The following is a 7,491-nucleotide window of genomic DNA, read 5'->3' on the forward strand; positions in this document are numbered from 1 at the left end:
AATTATTGCATTGACAGTATCATGTGTGCATTTTCACATGTAAAAGTTGTTTTTGCATTCTTTGAATTTAGCTTCTGTTTAATTGCCATCATATTTCATGCATATTTTGAATTAACTATTTAGTACATGATTTAGTAGAAGAAACTAAAATAATAAGCCTAGCCATTTAATTAAATTAAATTATTTAATTTTTAAATAAGTCTTTTGTGCCATTGAGGTTCTTTTTGGCCTGAAGTGTTCTTTGGAGGAGTTGACTAAAGAAACCCCAGGGAATCTTAACGAAGCCTTTTTCGAAGACGGCGTGTTGTGAACGTGTGTTTCTCTGTCAGCTGTAGAATCAGCACGCCTGTGCACCGTACGGATGTATAAAGGACACTGTCACTACGAATAAGTTATGATACAACCACCGCACATCTGTTTCTAATGTCACACTGTTGCAAGCGCACAAGTTTAATCTGCGGATACGGTGGGATTTGATGCAGTGATGCATATCTCAGAGAGATTAGGACTGGTGCAGAACGTGACAAGCCGCTGGGCTTTTGCATGCGTTTCCCTGTTGTTTTACTGCTGTAATGGGCTGTGTAAGTTAATACCCGAGAGACATGACAATTCTTCTGAGCCGGTCTCGGACTGCCCCAGTTCTCCGTGCTCTCCCGTCTTCATTAAAACCCGAGCATGGGAGATTTTCCATGGAGTGACAATAATCACTATGGCTGGGCTCTTGCACTGATGTGATGGAAGTTGTTGTTGTGCGGCGCACGTTGAATATAAGAGATCATTCTTGACACATCAAAGGTGGTCACTGGCATCGCCTTGGCATCATTTGAGCGGTTTTGAGATGGTCAGACGGTCCTCATCTGATGCAGTGGATGTCAGCGAGAGAAGCGGTGCCTTTTCACGCTCTAATTTGGGCCAGATGTGAGTCCGCTGCGTCCAAAGCCGTGACCTTTCTCTTGGGCACGGGTGAATACTTTGGAGGCTCATGGACACCAGTCATTTCTGCTTAACGAGCGCGTCCGTCGCTGGACGTTTGATGCAGATTGCCGGGGTAAATCTAATGCATGTCACGACGGTGCATTCTCAGATACTGTTAACAGCAGCGTGTTTTAATTATTACTGTGTGCGCGCTAGTTATCACAGCTAATTGACATGCTTTTCTCTCCTTTGCCTGTTTTATGATAATTTCATGTCTTGGTAATTTACTTCAGTTTGCTGAAGTGTATGTTTTGTGTACGATTGCACAGATTTTCTTTTTTAATTGGAATAGACTGATTAACATTTTTTTGTCCTTTATGGAAAAACACTGTGATATTTTTCAGATGTGATGCTGTGTTTTCACATAGTGCTGAATGATTGCTGTATTCATGAATTGTGGTGTTTTCATGGTACTCCAAGCTACTCTAGGGAATACCATGGTATTACTGTGGTATATTTTCAACAAAACAGAATCACACAAATAAATGTTTGGATCATATTTCACCCACACATTCATTCATTCATTTGTTCATTCTGTTATTTATTTATTTATTTATTTATTTGTTTGTATCATTTTTTAATTGATTTTTAATTATATCTTTTTTTTTTCCTCATGGCAATTAAGCACATTTCTCCCTACAAATTTTCATTATTGTATTGCATAAATAAATGAATAAATTAAATAAATCTAAAATAAATAAATCACATTAATTTAATACACTCTTAGTTGTAACATAGAAACATTAATTTTTTTGTAAAGCTGCTGTGAAACGATATGTATCATGAAAAGCACTATATAAATAAATGTGAAATTGAAAATTAAAACAAACAAACAAACAAACAAACAAACAAAAAAAAAACATTTTCTGGGCACAAAGTTTTTTTATGAAATAATTTATTATTTTGTATGTGCATTTAGAACAATTTTATGCACTTAAATGTATACAATTTTAATAATAGTTCTTAAAGTAAAATATATTTGTATTTTAATTTTTCAACACACTTTCCAATGTGTGCTTTATAAAAAATAAAATGGCCTTTCATTTTTATTCATGTGAAATGAAATTTCAAAATTTTGCCTTTTCAAAAAAAAAAAAAATAATGTGTTCTGAACATGTTCTTGACGATTTTTGTGACATTCACCCAGTAATACATGGTACATTTTTTTAGTGTTTACCATATTTTTATAACTTTTATGAGCTTCATAGAGAATAACTGAATGCATCTGAACCGAAACACAAAACATTTGAACTTTGTTAAAAGTCACTTTCCAGTCACCTCTAAAATACGTCAGATATAGACCGTTAGAGCGAACGTTAGATCTGCAATCTGAACCCTCATCGCATGTATAGGACTTCAGATTAAATTGTTCCCTTCAGTTACAGCAATCGACCCAAACGATTCCTACTTGAAATGAGAATGACATTTGAGAGAGACACATGTGAGCCTCCCGTAATTGGTTCAGGCGGCTATTTTACAAGGCGAAGATTTAAATTACATAATTCCCCGTGTGAAGATAAGAGCTGAGGGTTTAATTATGGCTTTATCTTACAAGGTACAGCATCACGTCATCGCCTAGGTTTGTTTACCGCTGGTGATTTACTGCTAAAGGCGGCCTGTTGCGTGCTGATAAAGCACTCATTACACGCAAGGTCTCGAACACGGATAAACGATAACAACACCTGGAGTGGGAAAACACGTCTTACTGAGCCTTTCAACTCGGATCCGTCAGACGTCACGCGTCTCAGGACGCTTATGGTTACGCTGCGATTTGCCTTTGCGTTTTTTTTGCACATTCTTGCTTTGCTTTTTGCAGACTGCCGGAGGAAAGGCTTGCATATGAAGCCTGTGTGTCTGGAAACACAGTATTGTTGTTCTGATTGTTCGGACGTTGTGCGGAGGCGGATGGCTGATCTCTGAAACAAATCAAAATGACGTTCTGAGGTGAACAGTAATTTAATTTAATTATTTAATGGTGGACCCACTTATTATAGAGGGTCAACAGCCCTCCATGTTGAATTGACGTTCGGATGATGTTCTCTCTCTTGACCCTCAGCAGTGTTGGCGTATAGTTTAACAAAGTAACTGTTAGTGTCATTACTGGCTTATATGAACAAAACATTCATTATTTATCCTCTTATCAATCCAAACCCTTATGGGGAAGTTGGTGTATGGCATTTTACAACTTTACTATGGTGTGTCTAGCTATTAGTTGTGTTTAGTGTAAATTATTAGGTAAAGTTTAATGTTGTCACACTGTAAAAATGTGGTGTAGAAATTGCTAGTACGTTAATCACAAAGAATCTGCAATAACACGTTGAAACTATAATAAGATTAATAAACATTAACAGCATTATTATCATTAAAAATATACATTAATAACATTAATAAACATTAATAATCATTTTGAATTACAAATAATCTGCAAGCAACACATTGAAACATTGATACTGTAACATGAATAAATGAAACACTGAAATAGTATTTCCTTGTAAAACATATTCTAATGATCTTTATTTTATTTAAAATTAAAAACAAAATAATAATTTTTTTACAGTGCACTAATTGTGGAAAACTTCAGTGTCATCCTATGCTGAATATGCTGATATGTGGCTCAAGAAACATTTCTAATTATTATCAATGTTGAAAACAGTTGTGCTTCTTCATATTGTAGTGGAAACCGTGATTTTATGTTTAGGATTCTTTGATGAACAGAAAGTTAAAAAGAACAGCATTTCTTTGAAATAGAAATCTTTTGTAACATTATGAATGTCTTTACTGTTACACTGGATCAATGTAATGCATCCTTACTGAATGAAAGTATTACTTTCTTTCAAATAAAAAATCTTACAGACCCAAACTGTTGCAAATAACGGTGTAACATAAGAAAGAGAAATATATAATTATATATATATATATATATATATATATATATTATTTTTTTTCATGCATCTTAACTGCAGTATAACTACTTAAAATTCTGAGCAGCATGTACTTCAGGTATTTTCCCAGCATTGCTCTGGGGGATATTATATAGCAGGCGAGATATGCACATATCCTGGTCCAGACTCACAAGAGGAGGCACGTGATAACACTGCTGGCAGCATGTGAGGAGCCGCACCTGCTGCGTATTGCGGCTCGTCTCGCTGCCATAAATCCAAGATTGCGTCACTCCGGTGCTGAAAGCGTGTCTCTGTAGTGCATTCACCAATCGTCCATGTGCAACACCGCCAAATGCCAAATAATTGATTTGCGTCTGGCTTTGTGCCGGTGGACGCACCATGGCTTTGGTGACCACGTCCACGGTTTTGTTTGTGTGCAGGACATTCACGAAGTCTTGAGTCCATTCAGTGCTTCAACTGTATTTTCTTGTGCATAAAAGCTTCTCTGATACATGTCACTATTAATCCCAAAATCTGTTTGATTTCCTCTAGACTAAAGGCTGTGCCACCAAAAGCCAATAAGAAAACCTCAGGCGTCTTCAGACAAAGGTGTTTCTGAATAACTTTTACTTCATGCTGTTTATAACTTTATTACAACTTTTTTTGCCTAATGCAGTGCTATTTTAGTATAATTGAGATTCTTCTCATTCTTATTTTTTATAGTTTTTATTCATATTTGGAATTTATTTTTATATTTCCCATGTTATTTTAAATTTTATTTGAACTTTTAATAATAATGTTGTCTTTTGTCATTTTTAGAAGTTTTTATTTCTTTATAGTTCTTATTGTTTTTTTTATTTCCACTTCAGGTATTTTAGTACAAGTTCAACTAGCTGAAATAATTTTAAAAAGTTATTTATAAAGTTATTATATATATTTGTTTTCTTTTTTAATGTTTTGTTTTACTTAATATAAGTTAGTTAACTATAATAACTATTAACTATAATAACCCTGGCCTGTTGTGAGCTCATTTGATCATAAATATAATAAAATTAAATAAAAATCCTGCACTGAAAATTTTCTTATTTAACATTTTTTGAATTATTAAATCTAATAAATATAATACGAATATTACTCCAAATTAATCAAGTAATTATTATAAAATTGCTATAATATAAATTACTATATATAATTAGAATTATTACAAAAAATGACTAAATATGAAAATATATTTCATAGAATAACAATTCTGTTAAAAAAAAGAATACAATTTTGAATTTGCATTTGTCTTTTAACAATTTTTATTGTATTTGTAACAATTTATTGATGTTCATTCTTAAATAAATCAGGTTAAGGTAATATATGGTGATTTTAAAGAATATAATTTTTGCAGTATGCAGTTGCTTTCAGTAAAGCCGTCATACAAAGCATGTTTTATACCTATTTGTCACTGTTAAGTGTAAACCAACCCACCTGCCCGTCTGGACCCGTCTACCAGCTCACTGTCTGCGCTTCACAGAAGGACATTGTTTGGAGTTGTTTTTGAGACTGTCTGACAGTCTCAGATGCCACAGATTCTATTAACAAAAGTATTGCAATCCAACAAACCCCATGGCGCACATTCTGTCAGACGTTGCTGCAAACCGGCTCATATTTTCATGTGCAAAATTAATGCAGCAATTTAAAAACCTCATGACGTCAAAATTTGAGTTTTTTTTTTACTTTAGCTTTGAGCTCATTTAAATGCTACTCCTACAGGATGACAAAATAGCAAGCAGAAAATCATGACTCAACAGTGTCTCTTTGGTTGTGCAAACGCACATACTTTATTTCCTTTCTCAAGCACCAATTGATTGAGAAGTGCGAGTTTATTTTGTAAGTGTATGGCTTTTGTCTGTGGTACAAGCTGACTTGTGTGACATGTTTTGGTCTTCAATAGCCTTTTCAATAAGAAATGCATCAATGCAGGAAAAGAAACTGCGCTCGTCAAGCCAATTCATTGAGTTTTAACTAGTGAAAGAAGTGAGGCATGCATTGAATGTTTTGTATATTTTATGTTATTGCAAAAGCATGAAATATTCTCAACAGGTCTGTTATTTCCTATTGATGTTGCATTAATATTTCTAGCATAATTGCTGCTGTGTTTGGCTTGAGCAGGTGTTATGAGGGATTCTGAAGTCATATGGACAAAAGCGTCGAATCGCTGAAGATGTATTACTCGTTAATAAACCCCAGAAAGAAAAAAGTGCCAATATCACAAAGCGGATAAAACACAATCCCGCTAATAAACTCCTAGAGCACATCAATAAAACGGAATAATACTTGAGTAAAATGAGAAAGTACTCCAGGTACGGTTCTGAGAATGTGAAATAGAGCTGAATAAAGCTATTCAGAGAAAACAACACAAACACTTACAGGGAAACAAGCAATTTCTTAAAGCGTAATTGTCGAGTTGTTCGAAATATCTGACTCATCAACAGTTTAGAAGTTTACATGAACTGATGTTTTAATTCCAAAAGAAAATTGTATTTTTCATAGGCTGCACTTTCATTGAAATATCATCTTTGGCTCAGGTGCTTCTCCATTAAGGAGATATAAAAATACACTCCAAATAGGTCTAGTAGAGTTATAAACTGCATGTGGAAAGCAGCTCAGATCATTTGATGAGAAACGTTTGAGTTCATATTGACATCTGACTGCAGACTGCAGTGTCTCATTTGTGATTTTTCCACCTTTTCGGTTGGTGTTCCCAGAGCATTTGATTGCTCAGAAGTTGCTTCTTTACATCTCAGGAGACTTAATGGATTAATTTCTTATAAATATTCTTTTGGAGAAATAAAATTGGATGCAAAGTTAATTGAGAGAAAATTGTTGACCGAATATGTGAGATGTCAAAATGCAGACATTGTGGTCTTGGTAGAATTTGATGGGATTTTTTTTTTTTTTTTTTTATTTTTTCTTAAAACTCTAGAGGAGATTGAAGGTCTTTTTCTCAGGAGAGCCACATGAAATGCATATTAAGGAAAAAAATGTTTTTCAGCTTCAGGTTTGTGTAAGAAAAAAAGTTGATCTTGTTCACAAGAAAAATATCTTGTACCAAGGATATTTTTAAAAGATGTTTTAACTGATAAATAAGAGAAACATACAGGAGACTTGCAGCTAATGTGTCCAATTGTTTTCAGTTTCATCTCTTACATTTACATTTACATTTAGTCATTTTGCTGACGCTTTTATCCAAAGCGACTTACAATTGGGGAATACATAAAGCGATTCTTCTTAAAGAGGCAAACAGACACAGGAAGTGCTTGAAATACCAAGTTTTAGGCATTGTTCAAATAAGTACAAGCTAGAAAAGGGAAGGAATAAATAAAGAGAAAGAAAAAAAAAATCTTTTTTTTTTTTAAGATGAAGTCAAGTAGCGTTTAAAGAGATGAGTTTTCAGCTGCCACTTGAAAATTGTCAGGGATTCAGCATTCCGGATAGGGGTGGGAAGATCATTCCACCAGCCAGGAACGGTGAACGAGAATGTTCTGGAAAGTGATTTTGAGCCTCTCTGTGATGGTACCACGAGGCGTCGCTCACTAGCGGATCTCAGACTTCTGAAGGGGATGTAGATTCGTAGTAGTGAGTGGAA

At 34.4% G+C, this 7,491-nt stretch overlaps 1 protein-coding gene and 1 long non-coding RNA gene across 2 annotated transcripts in view; one reads left to right on the top strand and one right to left on the bottom strand.

Annotated features, from left to right (window-relative positions):
• cdh22 (cadherin 22) overlaps positions 1–7,491 on the top strand; it is a 210,643-nt gene that overhangs the window by 8,664 nt on the left and 194,488 nt on the right. The gene's annotated exons all lie outside the window — the stretch shown is intronic.
• Positions 4,031–7,491, bottom strand: part of LOC107666160 (uncharacterized) — a 19,087-nt gene continuing 15,626 nt past the window's right edge. Inside the window, exon 3 of the long non-coding RNA XR_001631640.1 lies at positions 4,031–4,043. This is a non-coding gene — a long non-coding RNA (uncharacterized LOC107666160). The remainder of the gene's footprint in view (positions 4,044–7,491) is intronic.

This window comes from Sinocyclocheilus anshuiensis, unplaced genomic scaffold, assembly GCF_001515605.1.
Source record: "Sinocyclocheilus anshuiensis isolate Anshui unplaced genomic scaffold, SAMN03320099.WGS_v1.1 scaffold447, whole genome shotgun sequence".
Classification (NCBI taxonomy): domain Eukaryota; kingdom Metazoa; phylum Chordata; class Actinopteri; order Cypriniformes; family Cyprinidae; genus Sinocyclocheilus; species Sinocyclocheilus anshuiensis.